Source organism: Chamaea fasciata, unplaced genomic scaffold (genome assembly GCF_029207755.1).
Source record: "Chamaea fasciata isolate MVZ Bird 193981 ecotype frontalis unplaced genomic scaffold, bChaFas1.0.hap1 SCAF_20, whole genome shotgun sequence".
NCBI lineage: Eukaryota > Metazoa > Chordata > Aves > Passeriformes > Sylviidae > Chamaea > Chamaea fasciata.
In genome coordinates this window covers 10,751,265-10,771,590 of record NW_027094105.1, presented here as the reverse complement: position 1 = coordinate 10,771,590, position 20,326 = coordinate 10,751,265, and the positions used below count along the sequence as shown (strand labels likewise).

At 54.9% G+C, this 20,326-nt stretch overlaps 1 long non-coding RNA gene across 2 annotated transcripts; it reads right to left on the bottom strand.

The window, feature by feature from the left end:
- Positions 1-1,069: 1,069 nt before the first annotated feature.
- LOC136299521 (uncharacterized) lies at positions 1,070-19,164 on the bottom strand. 2 transcript variants are annotated; one of them, XR_010723509.1, is made up of 4 exons: positions 19,088-19,164; positions 11,764-11,913; positions 2,981-3,068; positions 1,070-2,231 (listed from the first exon to the last, which is right to left on the bottom strand). It is a non-coding gene; the product is annotated as an uncharacterized lncRNA (long non-coding RNA). The 2 variants fall into 2 exon arrangements; XR_010723508.1 differs by lacking the exon at positions 19,088-19,164 and having other exon boundaries at positions 11,764-11,971.
- Positions 19,165-20,326: the final 1,162 nt, after the last annotated feature.

Below are 20,326 nucleotides of genomic sequence, written 5' to 3'. Positions count from 1 at the left end.
CACCACCCATTCCCTGCCCACACCACCCTCCCCTGCCTCCACCCACCGTCCCACACCCACTGCCACGACCCCCGGCCCACCAGCGCATCCCACAGCCCCCCCTGCCCTCGCTGCACCCGCTGCTCCGTCCCCTGTGCAGGTCCCCTCCCATGTGCACAGCCTGCCCCACACCGTGCCCGTGCACTCCCCCCAGCCCGGGCCCTGCTCGCCCCCCGGGGGTGCCAGGGGCAGGGGACAGCCGTAATGGGGTGGGACAGATCCCCCACGGCAGCCTCGTGTCGGCCCCTGCCCCTGGAGCTGCCCTCCGGGCACAGCCGTCCTCAGGCCCCTTCCCCACTCCTCTAAGGCCACTTTGCTGTGTCCCCACCTGCAGCCACCACTGGCAGGGTGCCCACAGGCGGCCCTGGTGGCCCCGGCTGTGTCAGGAGCTGGCCAGGACCCCCAGTCCCCCCTGCACAAGGCTCAGCACACGGCCAGGTGGTGCCGATCCCCCCGAGGCCACAGCCAGGTGGAGCCGGGGGTCTGTGCCCCACTCCCAGCCCGGCTCCAGCTGCCGGGGGTGCTGACACAACTCGTGACACCATGCTCACTAAATCACGCACCGTCCTTCCTCCTCTCCCTTCCTCCCTCGCCCATTAATGAAATGAAATAAATTTTCCATTTTTAAACATGAAGTTTTAAAAAAGAGCTGCAATTCTGCGCACATGCAATTCCCAGCGGGAGGGGAGAGCGGAAACGGGCCCTTGTGCTAAATACAGAACAAAGCCTTCTGTCTGAAAATACCTACGAGGAGCTAACAAATGCTAATGACAAAATAATGTATGGGGGGTTTAACGCTGGATGCCTTTTATCAGCAAATTAGCACAGTTATTATGCTGCAAATGCATTTAACAATAATTTGTTTCAATAACTGTAGAACTGGTATTTTAAAAAATATACACCATATTTAGAACACTTCATCCATGAAGGACCATTATTGTTTTTTCCTCCCCAGAGAGTTATAAAGGTCTCTCTTACAAGTGAAAGAAATACAATCATCACCCTTCACAGCTCAGTTACTCTCTTTTATTTTATTCAGAGCCATTTAAAGTTTGTGTTTTTAAAGCAAAAAGATCAAGTGTCTTTAAAGGGTCAGGGCTGGAGAGGGCTCGGGCACCCACGGCTGGCTGGGATTTGGCTGGGATTGGGATAGGTGTGGCGGATGGGGGAGCCCAGAGCACGGCGTGAGCAGGATGCCGGCGCCGGGCAGAGGGCAGGGGACGTGCCCCGGGTACCCCAGGGGCGCCCTGCCTGCCCCGCTGCTCACCGGGCACTGCCCACCTGCTCCGGCAGCCCCAGCGGGGCCCTGCCCGCCATCCCTGCTGGAGCCGCCTCTGCAGGCCGGGGACAACGGGGGACAGGCAGAGGTTTCTGGCCGGGACAGGCAGAGGTTTCTGGCCGGGACAGGCAGAAGTTTCTGGCCGGGACAGGCAGAGGTTTCTGGCCGGGACAGGCAGAGGTTTCTGGCCGGGACAGGCAGAAGTTTCTGGCCAGGACCGGCAGAGGTTTCTGGCCGGGGGTTCGGGGCTGCCCGCGGGCTCTGCCCACGCACGGGCAGCGCTGCTCTGCTCGGCAGCCGCTTGTTTACAGCCCAGCTCCTCAGTCACAAACCATTAAGGAGGGGAAACAGCTACATCGACACTCGCCTGAAGTGGATTCATGTGTAAATCAGCTGCTTTTAAAATTTCACTGAGCATGAAAGTTCACCTTTAAAATCGACATAAACCACAGCTGTTCCCAGGGCATCCCAGGCGCAATCCCGCAGTCCCCGGGGGGAGGATACATGTAAATGTGTGACACAAGCGCAGGGCTGCCAGAAAGTTGAGGCTGCATCCTTGCCTTCAGAGCCTTTCCTGCGGCGGGCGGTCACAAGTGTCCCCCAGCAGGCAGCCCCGGGCGGGGTGTGATGCTGCACGGTGCAGGGCAGCCGGCCCGGCGCCACACAGCTGCCTGGGGCGGCGGCACCGGGCTCCGAAACAGCCAGAAAACGCTGCACACCTTGGCCTTCTGGGCTACACAGGAACAGAATCCGTGTTTCGGACAGGCTCAGCCAAGCCCGGGGTGAGCGCCGCTCCGTTCGCGCCGGGAATTCCCAGGAAGTGCCGGTGCAGCATCTCTCCATCCTCTGCAGAGCTCTGGCTGCTTGCTGGGGAGCCAGCTCTGCCCTCAGCTCACACAGCCAGCACTGCTGCCTGATAAAATCAAACAATAACTTCCAGGACAGTCTACTCACACCATAAACAGCTGAAAGAAAATCCATCTCTTCTCCATGCAAAACCACTGATGAGTTCATGAACTGTGCTGGGCAATAAATCACTTGTGCTTATGCAGGAGAGGCGAGGTTTTTGGGTTCCTAATAGGCACTCTGACAACGTGATTGCTCCATATTTCTTTGTAGCTGTCACCTTTGCAGGCCTGTCAATGCTCCTAATCTTTTTTCATTGCAATGTCAAGTTTTGGTAAGTGAAGAGGTGGAAGGTGGGACGGGATGTGAACAATACTGGGACCAGTTTCCTGAGCCCCTCCTGGAGCCCTGTCCCTCCTGACAGGAGCCCACCCTTGGGCTGCTGCCGCTGAGGGGGCTTGGGGTGGCTGCAGCACCCCACACAGAGGGGCTGGCGCTCCCAGCTCCCCTCCCTGCTCCCTGTCATCCTTCCCCTCTGCCTGCCCTTTCTCTCAACACCATCCTCTGCCTTTTCCTCCCGCCAGACCCGCTGATGCAGAGGTTCTGTCCCCGTGGGAAGACAGCCCGTGCTGAGCCACCGATGCAGACCAAAAAACATACTTTTAATATTCAGCATCTGGATAGACAATAAAAACTGGGACAAATAATCTAGTTGAGGCAATTACCTTAGCATAAATGTATATATTATTTATAAATGGCTTTGAATATATAAATAATATTGATAACATTTGCATGAGTAAAAAGAGACATAATTACCACATGATGCCTTAGAGCAGTGTATCCTGCTGGCTGCTTGCTGCCCTGATTCTCATCCAGTGGACCTTGCCCCAGTCCTCTTGTCCTGCTAAAAATGTGACGTTACACCTTTAACTGAGCTAAAAAAATAGAGCCTAAAACAAGGAAACCAGTTTAGAAAAGTCAGCGCTGCCCGAGCAGCTTTGGCTGGGTTTTGAGTGGGATTTTGGGATTCAGTGTTTCCTGGAGATGTAATTCAGGACAGGTTTCAGAGATCTGCAGAGACAAAAGTGCCTTACCCAGCAGCTGGGGGCCAGGGGGCTGTGTCCCTCAGGAATGCCGGGATGTCCCTGCCCCGCTGCCAGCACTCACCACTGCGCCCGGCTGCCACAGCCCCGACCTGCTCTCCTCCTCCTCATGAAAGGGCCAGGAAACTCTCTGGGCTTTTACTGAAACCAGGAGTGCCTTTGGCCAAGTTAAATTCAGCAGCAAAGTGAGCACATGAACGGCAGAGCACAAACAGGAGCAGTGGGCTGAGCACTGCTGGTGCCTGAGCCGTGGTGGATGAAGTTGTCTGAGCCTGGCGTGTCCCACACGCGGCTCTTTAATAAAACTGGCTGAGATTTGTTGATAAGCCTGAAGCAAAGTCAATGTAAAGTGTCAATCCTGCCTGTTCACAGGAGCCTTTGGGGGTCAAGCTGCTTCCTTGCTATGATCATCGTATCACAGATATGTCAGCCGTGTGCTAACTGTTCTCTTATGGATGGTGCTCAGATCAGACACGAGATGCAGATAAGGCAGGGCAGAAGGGCTGGGGCCAGGCTGTGCCGAGCTGTTCTGTGCTGTGCTGTGCCAGTCCTGGCTCACGCAGCTCTGGGGGGCTTTGGCAGTCTGTCCTGCAGCCAGGCTGGCCAGGCCTGGGTGCCAAAGGCAGCCAGGACACTGACACATGGAGTGCCACGGGCACTAAATCCCACAGCCTTGGGTTCCACCACGTGTGCCAGGCTGTGCCGTGTGGGATGAGCCTCTGATGGCTGCACAGTCCGCACTGAGTGAGGCTGAGAGAGAAGAAATCAAAAGAAGTGGGGTTTAATTAAGTATCAACCAAGATTTATGCAACTTTCTCTCTCCATCATAAATATTAATAAGGAGCAAGTGGTGGCTCTGTGTGGCAGGCACTGTCGAGCCATGAAGGGATGTTAATTCCAGGCTCTTTGAGATGGACTAAGCGTGACACAGAGCCTCTTTGATTTGGAATATTCCTTGGGTTTAAAAGTTAAATAACATGAAGGGGGATTTAGTGGGTAGTAAACCATTAGTGAGGCTGGGATTTAAACTCCACTACGCATGTCGCGTATTTCACGATTGCCAAACTGATTAATGGCAGCATTGCCAGAGGAGCTCCTTTGACAACACTGGGTGCCCTGGCAGGATCACAGAGGCCGGGCTGGCACTGCTGGGATGTGGGGCCACTGCAGCATGAGTGCCTGGGGGGCTGCAGGGGGGCCCCAGGAATGGGGAGCAGGAGCAGGGACATCCAGGGCCACCCCAGCCTCGCCCAGCCCGCAGGCAGTTATTAAAGGTGACACTGCCGGCCTGAGGAAGGACTTGCAGAGCCCACTAAATCTCCAGGCATCCCTTAAATAAAACTTTATGCTGGCTAATAAATTTTAATGGCACTTGTCAGTGCTTGGTAACTGCAATCATTTAACAGAGGAGGAGAAGCCCCTGTGCTGGAGCTCGGCTGTGCCATTCCTGGTGGCTGCTGTGCCCGCTGTGCTGCTGCTTGCCATGTCCACGCAGAAACGAGCAAATCCTGCAGCTCCCTCTCTCCTGTGGCAAACCATCCCTTCCTGGTGTGCACTGAGGAACAGGCATCTTCCAGGGCTGGAAAATAACTGCCCAGGGAGAGAAGCAAAGGGCTCTGCAAGTGTGTTTGGGGACAGAAAAGAAAAGCTTTTGCCTTTGGAACAGTACGATGTCATGTTTGGGATTTGAGGGGAAATTATAGAGAATAATCAAAAAATTTTCAATTTTCAGAAATTGCTTTTGAAGCCAACAGGTTTCTTGGATTCCATGAAAAAAAAATCAGTACTCTGGGAACTGTGTTTTTCATCACAGATTCAAAACACTTTCCAAACTTTACTCAGGACCCTGAGCCAGGACTAACAATCAGAGTTTATCCAGCTGCAGCATCTCTCAGCAGCCTCCTGGGGATGTCAGAGCCCGCTGAGGCCTGGCTGCAGGGCTGAGGCAGCGCCCGCTGTGGAACAGCAGATCCCTCTGCCCGTGCCAGCCCTGCCGAGAGAGGAGCTCGCTCGTGGGTGTGAGACGGGTCTGTGCACTGTACAGGCGGCAGTGGCCGGGCAGCGAGGCCTGCCCGCCACAGGCAGCAGAGAGCAGCTGCCTCCGAAGGTGGAATGTGGGAACAGACTGGATTTGAGGACGGGGGAACGGCAGATCCTGCGGAAAGGATCAGCTCACTCTGCGTAAATGGCATTTCCTTCCTCGGCTCCTTCGCCCGCTGCCGTGCAGCACGGCTGCACACTGAGATTTCATGTAATTTTGTTTTAGTGCAGAATTTAATGTTAAGTTTAAATATGTAATTATCTTTAATTGAAATTACATCCATGCTTTTCATTAACAAGATGCACAGAGTGAGCGGTGTAAGGCAGCGCCGTGCAGGAGCGGGGCTGGAGCGGGGCTGTCCCGGCCGGTCCCGCTCCGAGCGCCCGAGGCGGGTGTGGGGGAGCCGGGGCACCCCTCCCTGCGCCCCCCGCCCGGCCTCGGCACCCCCGGCCCCGCTCCCTGGGCGGCCGGGGCGTCCCCCATCCCAGCCCTTCCCCGGCAGCTGGCCACCGGCTCTCTGTGCGCCCCCGCGGAAAGCCCGAGGGCCGCGGACTGGCTCTGCCCCGACGGCTCCCCCGGCCCGGGGCTCCCGTGCCCGGCCCGGAGCCGCGCGGAGCCGCCGCGCCGGTCACCAGGGGGTAGCATCGGCCCGTGGGCCCCGCAGCCGCTGCTCGGCGGCTCCTCCCGCATCCCTGCTCCTCCCGCTCCTCCTGCATCCCCTGCTCCTCCCGCATTCCTGCTCCTCCCGCATCCCCTGCTCCTCCCGCTCCTCCTGCATCCCCTGCTCCTCCCGCATCCCTGCTCCTCCCGCTCCTCCTGCATCCCCTGCTCCTCCCGCATCCCTGCTCCTCCCGCTCCTCCTGCATCCCCTGCTCCTCCCGCATCCCTGCTCCTCCCGCTCCTCCTGCATCCCCTGCTCCTCCCGCATCCCTGCTCCTCCCGCTCCTCCTGCATCCCCTGCTCCTCCCGCATTCCTGTTCCTACCGCATCCCTGCTCCTCCTGCATGCCCTGCTCCTCCCGCTCCTCCTGCATCCCCTGCTCCTCCTGCATCCCCTGCTCCTCCTGCATCCCCTGCACCTCCCGCATTCCTGTTCCTCCCGCATCCCCTGCTCCTCCTGCATCCCCTGCTCCTCCCGCATTCCTGTTCCTCCCGCATCCCCTGCTCCTCCTGCATCCCCTGCTCCTCCCGCATTCCTGTTCCTACCACATCCCCTGCTCCTCCCGCATCCCGTGCTCCTCCCGCATCCCCTGTTCCTGCCGCTCCCCCGCTCCCGTGTCTCACCGGTCCCTCTCTGCCCGTTTTCCCCGCACCACCCGCAGTCCCCGTTCCTCTCGCTCCGGCTGTGTCCCCTGGCAGCGCCCGGGTTTTGCCCGTCCCAGGGCCCAGCCATTTCCCAGGGCCATCGGTTTCTTTTCCAAAGCATTTCGATAAGTGATCCTAAAATCGCATTTCCGTAAGTGAACCTCAACGCGTATTTCACTGCGGGCCCGACCCCCGCTGTCAGGTTGCATAGGAAAACCCATCTGTTCCCAGATTCGGTCCTTTTCAGACCGTAAGGTCAGTGATTCAAGTGGACGTTAAACTAATCCAGAGAGACAACGTGGTTATGACTGTCTGCTGGCTCTTCTGGAAACCTCCACATCCTTTCAAATTCCTCACGGAGATCGCCCCTCCCGTGGCGCCACAGGGGAGCATCAGGACACCTCAATCTGCGTATTTAAAGCCCAGGTGGGCCCAGGATGTGTTCTGCATCTTCACAGATCACACAATCTGCCCCTCACCCTGGCACGGCTGGAGGGGCACACCGGGGGCTCTGCCCCGTCCCGGCAAAGGGACTCCCGGCACTGGTCCCTGGGAGCCCTGCTCTGTGCGGGACAGCATGGGCACAGCTGTCCCAAAGAGCTGTGTCCCCAAAGCGCTGTGTCCCCACAGAGCCGTGTCCCCGCAGAGCTGTGTCCCTAAAGAGCTGTGTCCCCGCAGAGCTGTGTCCCTAAAGAGCTGTGTCCCCACAGAGCTGTGTCCCCGCAGAGCTGTGTCCCTAAAGAGCTGTGTCCCCGCAGAGCTGTGTCCCTAAAGAGCTGTGTCCCCACAGAGCCGTGTCCCCGCAGAGCTGTGTCCCTAAAGAGCTGTGTCCCCATGATCTCCGGTCTTTGTTGCCTCCAAAGCAGTTCCTGCATCTTCTGCAAGCATGAATCCCATGGATTTATACTAAATGCTCTTCAGCCTTGTTAGCAACAGCCAGTGAGACCATCAGCAAATGCTAAAGTCCTGCTCTGACAGTGCAATCAATTAAATATCAATTAATCAGTTAACCAGTACAGAGGATACACACAACAACGCTATGATGGCCCGTTTCTAACCCTGGATGTTTCATGCCAGTCCCACATACGCAGCTTGACAGAAATGTTTTTTTCCTGGGGGTGGTTTCAGACTGAGATTTCCAAGCTGTGGGGCAGAGCTGGGCCAGCACTGCCAGGGCATTCCCACAGGCACCCATGGACACAGCTAAAGTGCTTCAGTCCTCCACATCTCCTGTGTCTGCACCTTCTACCATGCTCATTTTCAGACAGAAAATCACAGCGAATTTGGAGAAAAAGTGTTCAAGAATTTTGGAATTTTCTTCTGAAAAGGACAAAATTAAATTGCCATGGAAGCTGTCTCAAATTCCTCTCCCAGCTGTGGCAGTAGGACAGATGCCAAAACCCTGGTGCCCCAGCCCTTGCTCTAAGGATTCTGTCCCTAGAGCACTCCCTGTTCTTCCTGCCTTTCTCCTTTGCTCCATGACCTTTCACACTAGGACATCTCCCCATCTGCGTCCTTTCACCCTGTGAACCCCTGAACACTTGTCCCAGTAAAGCCAGGACAGGTGGCCCCAGAGACCTTTTCACCTCGGGTATGTCCTGCCTGTGCCTTAACCTGGTTTGGATGTGTCTGTGATGTGAGTGATACACCTACCCAGAGCCCGAGACCTCCAGAAGCCACTGCTCGTTTCCATAGACCCCCATAAATGGATAACTGGCTCTTTTAATCTTGTTACTAAATTGTAATGGAATTATCCCTCTAATCCTTTGGAGCAAGAGCAGAATTCAGCCACCAATATAAAATAAAAAAAATAAAATAAAATTTTAAAAAAACCTACAGTAATCATAGATTTTAAAAGTATTTATTTTGTGCTGCTCTCAGATAGGCTGTATGTAAAATTTTATTTCAGAGGAATAATGTCACATAGTGCACATTGTGGCTGCTCTGTGATTAAGTCCTTTTTAATCTGCCATGTGTGTGGAGGTGCAGTGCTTTCCCACCACAGCTCCCTCCTGCCAGACTCCCCATTAACCGCGTTACCGGATTACCAGAAAGAGGTGGAATTACCCAGCTACAGGAGGTTTTTGCTCTGATCTGCTTAGCAGCCCGGGCCATTCCAGGGCAGCAGGGCTCAGGGATGTAAGCCTGTTTCCTTCTCAGGACCATGTGCTCCTCACTGCTCTATTTTCTCACAAGAAACTTTCTAGCTGGTAAATCTGTTCAGAGTGATTGGTTCCTGCTGCTGCTCTGTCTGTCTGCCTGTCTGTCTGCTTCCTCACAGGTAGGAGCTGCCAGGTTGGGTCGTTGGCACTGCTGGCAGTGGGATGGGAGGCAAAGATGGAGCCAGCAGACAGGGCAGCAGTGCTGGGAGCTGGGGCTGCCTGGGCATTGTCACAGCAAAAGCAGGTTTGAGGCAGAAACCACTGGCAATAGGACGGGGAAGTACAGCTGGCTCCGGAGCCTGAGGTCCCTGGTGCCATCAGGGAAAGGCAGCTGGTGCTGCCACGGTCAGTGCACGGAGCCGTCCTGCTGTCACCGCACACTGTGCTGCCTCCTCAGCAGCCCTCTGCACGGACAGGGTGCTCATTCCTGTCACCCCACACCGTGCTGCCTCCTCAGCAGCCCTCTGCACGGACAGGGTCTGCTCCTCCTGCCCCACCACGGCTCCCACACCTCAGGCCCAAGGGAAGGTGGTGACACAGAGATGGGAGCTGTGCATCACAGGCCAGAGGGCACCAAGGTAAGAAGGGCTTTGCTTCCCACAGCACAACCCTGGGGGTGTGGGTGCACAGGGGAGATCATCTGGTCCATGCAGGAACATCCCCTGGAAACAGAGGGACACGGGCAGGAGCACGTCCCCAGCGTGGGGCTCGTGGTGGCATCTGTGCCAGCTGGAGGGGGACACGTAGGGAGCTCCAGCCCTGGATTGCTCCACTCCTGGCACGTGGGCGAGGCAGGGACTGGGAGACAGGAGGGTTAGGGACGTGCCAGCGTCCTGTCACAAAGCATTTGCTGACCTTTCCATAAATATTCCTGGGAAAGGCTGAGTGCCCGGGTCAGCTCCGAGGGGGCCGTGCTGCGTTCACGCTGTGCCAGGGGCTGCTCTGACAAATGGCAGCTGACCCGAGCACGGGGCGGGGGCTGCTGAGGGCCAGGCTCGGCCTGGGCAGGTGAGGCTTTAGGGAAGTGAAGGCAATCCTGCCCTCAAAAATGGGAATGCTCCAGAAACAAAACATTTATGAACTGCTGCTTCTCACTTGATGGCTTTGCCTGGATTTTCTAACCCCAAATGAAAGAGGTCTTATCTGTTCCCATTGAAAACGCCAGACATGAAGTGGAAAGAGTTTAGTGGAAGGTCACATCACCTGGCTTAAAACAACATTGCATGAGGAGAAAAAAAGGGGTTTCACCAGCATGATTTAAAATGTGAAATATATTCCTTCTTTTTTTGTCATTTGATGGCAGAAATTGCAACACGAAAATGAAAGCTTGGAGATTCATACAGTGAATCTAATAGCCCAGGCCCTGAAAAACCTGTGCTGCTACATTCAATCACCCCATAAGCACAGCCTGTCAGGAGGATGTACTGTGGCTGGCGTGCACTTTACCAGTTCTACCAGTCCTCGAAAAATGTGGTGGTTTTTTCGTATCAGCTTAACTCCAGGTCACACTGGAGCAGCCTGCCTTGGTGAAAATGAAGTGACTCGATAGCACCTGGTGACAAATCCCCATGGGAGTGTCTGAGCAGAGGAGGCTGCACTGTCTGAGCTGGGCTGGAGTGCAGCAGCTGCACAGGCTGCTCCGGGTCCTCGCACGCTGCCCTGGCCACATCTGTGAGCAGACAGCCCAAGGGGAGGGAGGCAAGGGAGAGCTTTGCTGCACCACGAGCCTTCAGCACGCTTCCCTTCCCTTCCCATGCCAAGCACCTGGCACGCCAGTGCTCTCCTGAGCTCTGCTCTGCTCCCACTCTGACTGAAATGCTGTCTGGGGCTGTGCACGGCTGCTCCCTGCTTGGCTCACCTCCGGCTCATCCCCCTCCTGCCTCCTGGAGATCTGGCACGGAGGGTGGGTTTGCCGAAGGTGGTGTCAGAAGGGTAACACCCCCGCAGCCTCCCAAATGCTCGGGAGGCTGGCAGCAGAGCCGGGGGCTGGGCTGGGCTGACGCACCCCGGCACTGGGTGCCCGGGGCTGCTCCATTACGCGTGAGCGCAGGAATGCATGTGCCTGGGAATGCCTTGGGCCCCCGCCTGCAGAGATTTATGTACGTGCTTAACTCTTAGCAGATGAGAAATCCCATTGAGACTATGCATATGCTACAGGTTAAAGACAGGCATAAAGCTTCGAAGAGTCTAAGTCTTGGATTATAAAGATTATAAATTTTCAGAGGACAAGGACGGCCGCTGTCTGGCTGGCAGCAGGGTCCTGCAGGTGAAGGACAGCCCCCGCACCGCCTCACCTTGCTCCCCTGGAGGTACCTGCGGGCAGGACCGTCCCGGTGTGCAGCCCCTCCGGGGGCTGGCACGCCTGAGGAGGGGTGGGCAGGCTGCTGCTCGTGCTGTGCTGTCGGGGAATGCATCTCTCGGCACACCGGCTTCAGCAACTCACAGGAAAGGGAACGCAATGAGAAACAGATGATAGATCCATCCCTGGAGCTCCTCAACTCCTGATCAGGAGCGCGGAGTGAGTAGCAGGCAGCTGGTGACCAGCAGAGGCCCCGGGGGCAGCCCCTTGCCCGCTGCTGTCACAGGACCACGGGGAGCTGCTGCAGCAAGAGCTGAACACAGGGCTGGGGCTGTGCTGAGCTCCGCCCCAGCAGCCTTGCTCAGCAGGGTTGGTGCCAGGCAAAGCCCACGGGGCGGCTCTGGCGTTTGGGGTCCCAGCTGGGCCCCAGGGACCCAGCCCTGCCACAGGGAACACTGCAGCATGAGAGTGGCACCGGCCACCCGGCTTTGCTGGGTGCAATTTCCAAAATACGGGGCAAGGGGAAACCGTTTCCTGCTACTCTGTACTTTTAATTCGTATCTTCACAGCTCTGCCTGTCCTAAATCCCAAGCAGATGGTGCAACTCAGCCCAGCTCCTCAGTTTGACGATCCCTGGGGCCTTCCTGCAAAGTGTACATTTCAAAGGATAATTCCACGAGCACTTCTTACCCTGATCCGGAGCCTTCTGAGCATCCGTGTCCTTCATCCCTCTTCACACAGCCCTGCCGTGCCTCACCACAGCTTCCACGGGGATTCCCTTTTCCATTTAAAAGGTTGCTGGAGTCACAGGATCTTACGGCTTTTGAAGCAGAGGAAGCTCTGAAATGCAAGAACCGAAAGAAAAATAAAAAGAGAAAAGGAGGAAAATCCCCTTATGACTTCCCTGATTCATCCTGCAGAGACCGAGGCCACCCCCAGGCTGTGGGCAGAGTGAGCTGTCCCCCAGCCCAGGGTGACACGGTGGGCAGGTTTTGTCCTCTGCAGAGGAGCCCCTTCCCTGCACCCGCAGCCCCTTTTCGTGCTCGAGGAGCATTTCTGCACTAACAAACCCCGTTTGATAATTGTGTTGCGAAAGCCTCACTCTGAATATTTAATAGAATTATTGCTAGTTATCAGCACGGGGAGGTGATAAATCACCGCCGCCTTTGCCCACCACCAGCCAGAGCCATTAGCGGGTTTCAATCATGGTTCCCACCCTGCCCTCGGGCTGGGATGACCATGAATTAAAAAGAAAAACAAACAATCAACCTTCCCCCCCCTCCCCATCACCCCTCTGCGCTCCCCAGGCTCCATCCCGCTAAGAAATAAAAGAGAAAGCGGTGCTGACAGGCTGTGGGCTGGCTCCCGCTGCCCCCAGCTCCACACGCCCCAGTTCCCGATGCCCTGGCCCCCCGCTCTGCCCCCCCCGCGCAGGAACGAGGTGATCTTTTAGCTGCCCTTTGTCTTGGAAAAAAAATTAATTCTCATTTGCATTACCTCGACTAAATGTCACCCACCGATATTTTGTTAGACATTAGCAATGCTGGCAGAGAGGGGCACGGGATAATTGCGTTCTGCCTAGCGCTGGGATTTACATAATTTCAGACAGCAATTAAAGAATCCCTGGGAATTTTTTTTTTCCCTTCCAACCTCTCCTACAAAGAAAGTGTTCGTTTACATTAAGCGCTCAGCTCCTCGCTGTTCATTTGCATAAAATTAAAGGTTTTTGTGTTCTGGAACAGCAGGGTAACATTTAAAATTCCGTTTCAAAAAGCTCACCTTAGAATAATAAAATGTTAATATCATTTCACGGGCTGGAGAAGGTTGCCAGCTGCCTTTCACTTCAAACTTTTACCCAATACTAACTGTTAGGGTGGGTGATATTATTATTATTTTGTTGTTGTTGTTGTTAAGATATAAACTTTCTTGAAAAAGTGGAGGGCTGTGAATGTGCTTCTGGATGGGTCTCTGCAGGGCTACTCCAGAGCAGAATGTTTGTTTACTCCATAGTTTTTTAATTAAAAAATCATGCAAAAGAGCAGCAGCGGAATATTATAGGCTTTAATGTGCCGTCGTACTCCATACGAGGAGAGGAAATGCAATTTGGACCGAACCCCGTTCATTTGCATTCACGGAGCACCCGTGACTCCAGCCCTGGGGCTGCGCTGCCGCGGCCGGAGCGAGCCCGGGGGGAAAGAGCCGAGCCCAGTCCTTGTTCCCCGGCTGGGGGGTCCCCCCAGGCCCCCTCCCTCCTGAGGGCTCCCCTCAGCCCAGGGCAGGTCAGGGGCTGCCGAGGAGCAGCACTTGCACCGCTCCGGGCACTCGGGCACCCACCCCGCCACACCCTCCGGACCCCTGGAATTGGGGCTCCCACCCCTCCACACCCTCCGGACCCCTGGAATTGGGGCTCCCACCCCTCCACACCCTCCGGACCCCTGGAATTGGGGCTCCCACCCCTCCACACCCTCCGGACCCCTGGAATTGGGGCTCCCACACCTCCACACCCTCCGGACCCCTGGAGTTGGGGCTCCCACCCCTCCACACCCTCCCGGATCCCTGGAATTGGGGCTCCCACCCCTCCACACCCTCCGGACCCCTGGAATTGGGGCTCCCACCCCTCCACACCCTCCGGATCCCTGGAATTGGGGCTCCCACCCCTCCTCACCCTCCCGGGCCCCTCGTTGTGGTCTCCCCGGACCGGCAGCCCCGGTCAGCGGCCGCAGCCATCGAGGAGGAGGGTGGGGGCCCCGGGGGGCCCCGGGGGGCTCCGAGCCCACCGTGTGCGGGGGAGGGCCGGGCCCGGGCTGTCCCAGCTGAAGCTCCCTCAGCCATCAGCTGCCTTGGTTCTGAGCCCTCTATCAGCTCTGAATAATAAAAAGTGACATTTCCGTTTGAGGGTGACACTGTGGAGGTCCCTGGGTGGCCTTGCCCGTGTCACCGGGGTCTCTCAGCCGGGCAGGAACTTGTCAGCAGCATCGCCCACCCCGTGCGCTGCGGGCAGAGGCCCCAGCAAGGCAGGACGTGCCAGGGAGGGGACATGGCCTCCCCCCGTGTCCCCAGCGGGGCAGGCAGGGGCGTCCCGCGGGGCTGGCACCCACCAGCAAGCCCGGAGCGTGGCAGGGGTGCCCGCTTTGCCAGGCTCTGCCGGACCCCGCGGGCAGCCCGGCTGTGACGGGCACAGGTGGAGAGACCGGCACAGCTCCCTCCTTCCTCCTCCTCCTCTGCCTCACTGCCAGCGCTGGCACCGCTGCCCCGGCCCCAGGGCTCCCTGCCCGCCCTGTCCCCGCTGCTCCGGGGGTTCCCTCACAGGGGGCTCGGGAAGCCGGCGAGGAGGGAGCGCATCTTCCACCTGGCGTCCTCTTGTCTGCCACCATTTGGGGCTGCTGTAGGATTGTAGCAAAAAGCGTTTCATTAAAAATGAATCCGAATCGCAGCCGTTGTGGGAGGATATCGAGCGCAGCCTGCAGTCCCCAGTGCCCATGTTGGATTCCTGCTTCAGTCTCCAGGCCACTGGAACTCCCACCTGCCTGCCAGTATTGCCACGCTTTCTTAGTGATTTGCGTGGGGAATCTGCACCTTTGCAGTCGCATCGGCCACAGGCACGGGCCGGGCTCAGGCTCACCAGCACCCAGCTCACCAGAAACCCGCTATAGATGTTTCCCAAACTCTCCTGGATTTCTGCGAGGTGGGAATTATCATTGCACCCCTGTAAAACCGGATACAAATCAGGATGAGCACGCTGTGTACTCCACAGCAGAGCTCACGAGTGGGGCCCGTGCCAGCCCAGTGCCAGCCAGTGTCCCGGTCACCCACGTCGTCTGCTGTGCCAGGACACGTCCCCGAGGTTTCTGTGCTCCTGACACGCTCCTCCTGGGAGGCTCTGAAAGCCAACACCAAGCCCAGCTGCTGTGGGGGAACAAAGCAACAAGCAGGCAGCAAAGCTGGGGATGAGGAATGAAAGGTTTCACCTGGGGGAAGCATGGAGTAACCCAACGAAGCAAACTTAAAAATGGAAAGGAAGAAGATGTGCCTTGGAATTTCCCTTAGGAAAAGCCATTAATTCCTTTTAGAATTTTTCATTTCAAAATTTGTTTTCATTACTTTTACATTATTTTATGACATCAGTAGTAGTGCATAATGTGACCTGTCATATCATGTCAAGTCATGTCATAATATGCATAATAGTAGAGAAGTGCATAATATTACGTGTCATATTGACATAATCAGAATATTCTATTATTATTGACTTTGTCAAACTAATTATAAAAAAGGCATGAAATACTTCGCTGTAGAAAATAAGATTTAGAAGGTGCAACCTACAAGAAATTAGTTATTTCCCTTTGCAGCCACATTTTTAGGTATTTTCAAGGTATTTTTATGAATATTACATCATGTTATGCACAGCTGTATGTAACTCCATGGAAAAAATGGAATAAGATAAATTTAAACAGTCCAAGTCAAATTTCTGGTAAAAACGATTTTTTTTCATAACAGACAATTCTCAAAACAAAACCCAGAAAATTCTATATATGAAATGTAAAATCCCTCTTACGAAATCCCTCTTCGTGTGAGCAGCAGCTGTAAACAAGGCTCTGTGTGTCCAGAATCAGGCAGTGGAGCTGGGGAGGGGTCGGGGGCACAGGGAGGGGCTGAGGGAGCTGGGAAAGGGGAAAGCCTGGAGAAAAGGAGCCTCAGGGGGACCCTCAGGCTCTGCCCTGACAGGGGAGGGGTCGGGCTCTGCTCCCTGGGAACAAGGGACAGGACAAGGGGAAACAGCTTTAAATTGTGCTGGGGAGGTTTAGGTTGGACAATTGGAACAGTGTCTTTAGGGGAAGAGAGGTCAGGCATTGGCAGAGGGTGCCCAGGGCGGTGTCACCTTCCCTGGGGGGATTTCAAAGCTGCCCAGATGTGGCACTTGGGGACGCGGGCTCCCGGTGGCCTCGGCAGCGCTGGGGGGGTGACCTGGGAGGGTTTGTCCAGCCTCAGTGGTGCCACGGCTCTGTCTGCACCAACCCTTCAGAGCTGCTGGCAGCCCGTGGAGGGGCAGTGCTGGGGGGTCGTGCAGGGCGTGACGCCCCCGTGTCAGTGCCCTGTGAGCCCCCCGCCCCGTGTGTGCACAGCCCTGCTGCCCCCCGGGCTTTCTAATTGACTCCGCACCCTATAAATTGCCAAACTTGGTGTGATTGCTGTGAAGAATGGTACTTTAAAGGACTCAATATCTCTATACCCCCCTTTGATAAACATTGGCTTTCTGAGTTTAGATCTTATTTATTTACCCTTGGAGCAGGTTCATTACTATGTATTAGGTAGATATGACATATTTATGGAAATATGGGGACTCTTTGTGGAATATATTAAGATTAAATAAATCATTGACTATGTGGTCAAGAACTACAGCAATCCTGATGAATGACTCCATGATTTTTTTTTTTTTTTTGATCCTTGTATAATTTTAAGAGCCATCTGCTTTGTCTTCCTGGACTCCTGCAGAACTTCCTGCACCACCCCAAACACGCTGGGGAAGGCAGGATGTGCACCATCCCCGGGAGGAAGCTCCAGGTCCCAGGTGGCCTATAGGGAAGGCACCTGGGAGACTGCCAGAAACTGAAACTCACGCCTGGGAACCTGCTTAGCAAGCTGAGAAATGGTTCCAATTTGGTTATCCCACATCCCATGCACTGTGATCTGCCGTGCGCATCCATTAGCCAATAAATTTACATATCTAATGGCACATTTCCCCAAATTAGTGATAATTACGTTTAAAACAGCTATTTTGATCCAAACCAAGGAGACCCATGGCTAATGACACAAATGTGGTTTCCTGTGTCTCGTGGCCTTGGTATAAACACTGGAGATGGGCAGAGCAGGGTCCATGGAGCCAGAGCTCCCAAGCAGCTCCTTGTGCTGGGCTCTTCCTCCTGCCCCAGGTACATCTGCTGCTCCCCACGCTGCTCTCCTGGGCTGCCAGGGTCCTGCAGGGGCCCTGGGCACAGGCTGGGCACGGCACCAGGGCAGGGCATGTGCCATGTGTGCCTTTTGGCTCAGGGCAACTAACAAACACCTGCAAGTACTGGGGGATTCTTAAGGATAGTTAAGTAGCAAACTATCTGTTGATAATAAAATTTGCTTGCTTCTCACAGATATCCAATTTGCCTTCTATCCAAAGAAAGGAATTGGGTGTCTGCTTCCTAAATTGTTTTAATCTCTGGCAAAGAGTGCTTCTGGCAGAGTCCCTCAGCTGGAAAATAGGAAATGAGTTAAAAACAACAGACAAACGTGAATAATGCAGAGCTTAAGATGTCTGATCATGATCTTGAGGAGAGAAGTTTAAATAGATTCCTCAATCCACCTGCCTGTGCTCCCCTGGGAAGGAGTGCGCTTTTCCTGGGGAAAATGCCAGGTCAGGTCTGGCAGTGACGTGCACTCCCCCTCAGTGTGGGGGCAAGTGGGGCCGTGGCTTCCGCAGGCAGAGGGGCCCTGGTGCCACCTCACCAGGCCAGGGGGTGCCCACGGTGCTGGGGGCTGACACGGCTCCCTGGGCTCCTCCGCTTGCCCAGGCTTTAACACGAGACATCTTGTCTCTTAATCTTCCCTCGAGGCATTCATGCACATCCCACTGCTCTGACCCCCCCCCACACACACCCAGTGCTGCCTCCAAGGGCTGGGGGCTCCTGCTGCCCCCAAGACACCCACCCGGGGTCCAGGTGCCCTCTCCCCTCACCTGCCCTCCCCACCTGTGCCCGGGCCACCTGCACATCCCTGCCATCAGGCTGCACCTTTGCTTTAGCTTTATAAATATTCTCTCAAAAGATCCTCAGACACTTTTCCACAATAGCATGAAAGGTTTTCAAGAAATCATGAGATCCTGGGGAAAAAAAAATAACCTCCTGCTCGCCTCCTGGTGAGAGGCTCTGTCTTCCGTAGCTCTGCAGTGACGTTCACCTCTCTGTGAGGCTCACTGCACCTTTCCTTGCAGAGGCCCCTGGGCATGGAGGTGCCCCCCAGGGCACACCCCGGGACAGCCCCCAGAGCAGCCAGGCCAGCCCTGCGCTGTGCCCCAGGCTCGGTCCTGGCACGGCCAGCACTGCCACCAGCGCAGGCACCCCGAAATCCACCCCACACCCTCTCCTGCCACAGGACCCGCCAGAGCCCCTGCTCTTCTCAGAACGGATCCCATTTTTCTTCTCCTCATAATCCTCACCCCTTCCATGAGGACAGAGATCTGGGTGCTGCACGAACGGCGGTAGCTGCCCTGAACACCGAGGGAAATGCTCCTTCCCATCATGCTAAGTGAAACAATTCAAACCGGGAAAATCTTGATAAAAGTTTAATTAGGAAAACGGACTCCATCTGTAACGTATCCCTGTTCTCCCCATGTATTAACCCTTTTGCCATAAATCTGCCACCCTTGAAGAAACCTGCCTTCCTCACAAAACCTACTCAGGGTTCACATTATTTTAATCAGTTAGAGGGGTTTAATACATTATTGATTTTTAGGAGAATTGAAAAAGCTCCCGTATTAAGTCCAGGTTGCTTATTCTTTCTGTATATGACATTCAGGTACTTGTGAAAAATTATACCAATTATGAAATCAGCCATTTACTGCTTCAAAGTGCAATCAGTTGTCACACTGGAAAGCACTTGCTCCTGAATATTATTAGTTGGGCTATGTGCACAGGAAAGTGCTGAGAGGAAAGACTTTAACCAAAGGGCAATTGCATGAAATTTACTTAGAAATAGCTATTTATCACCCTTGGATTTCCTACTGTTCAAATCCACTGCAGACACTTTATGGAATGAAACAGCCATCTCACCAACGTAACTCAGCCAACTGAGGGGTTTTTTCCTCACTGACATTAAATGAAAAATTTAGAAGTCATTGTAACAGCTTAAAGATGCATTATCCTTTTTGATGTGCAATTTTAGCTTCATATCAAAAGCCATATAAAATAACCCCCGCACAAACACAAAAAAAGGAACTTTTAAAAGTTTTATGACATGTAGTTCATCTTACCTTTTATGCATCTACCAGGCACAGCTTCTCCTGCTGTTCTCAGAGACCATTGCGTGATTACCACGATGGGGGAGAAAATATTGCCATAGCAGCAGCAGAGGCAGCCAAAGGAAGGATTAGTCTCTGGAGCCGGGGAGCAGAGGGGGAAGCTGAGCCTCACCACGCCAGCAAACGCCTCTGAAGTCAGCACACGGCGGAGTCGCGGGAGAGCTGCCCCTTAGAGGAGCCCTCAGTTGTGTCACAAACTGCCACCATTAATGGGCTCTGCTGCAGGCAACGAACTGAGAGGGAACATAAATTAGAGAGAGGACATATTCAAGAGAAATTTCTAGCTCAGTAAAGATGTCTTGTCTGCTTGTTTTCCAGGGCGGACGAGAATTTTGGAAGGCAAGGGCAACTTCTGGAAGTAGGAATGAACCTGGCCAGCCTGGGCGTGCTGGCACAGCACCAGAATCCTGCAGGACCAACAGGTATTTCATTCCTGACAGGTGTGACCACTGCTCCTGGGCATCTCCCTGGCTGCACACACCACCCACCTGAGCACTGCCCCCTCACACACCTCGGGTGCAAGGCAACGCTTCTTCCTCTCCTAGTTCCTCCAGGTAAAATGCAGAACAGGGCTGGAACAATTGCCATGTTGGAAACGTGGTCAGGTGGCCAGTGGGCAGCCTGGATACAGCACCAGTGACCATGGGATTGCAAACAGGGCTCCCACGGGAAAATGGGAAAGCAGCTCTTGACCCACTGGGTCTTGAAGATCTAAACCAGGAGCAAAGTGCAGCCCCCTTACCTTGGCTCATCCCCAAGAACCGATGTCTGAATGGTTTGGAGGCAACACAGAATGCTTCCCACCTGCTCTGGAAAGGTCCAGATCTGGGGGTGTAGGAAGTACAGCAACAGTCTCATCCTCCTCTGTGCATCCTGCTGGGTGAATTGGGGATCTGCTGGTACCGCAGGTGAGGGCTGGGCACCCACTCCTTGTGGCAGGAGCCATGCTGGATGAGCCAAACATGCAACAAGGACAGTTGGTGTGATTTGCCAAACCCCACGCTCAAGGGAACAGGCAACTTCAAAATTATGCTGTTCTAGAATTTCAGGTCCAAACGAAGAAGGGGAGAGGAGATGCCCAGGGGAGCTGCTGCTCTGACACCAGCACTGTGTGTGGGCACCACAGGGTCACCATGGCACAGCACAAACTGCAGCAACAACAGTCTTAACAGGTGACGCCAACCAAGCCCT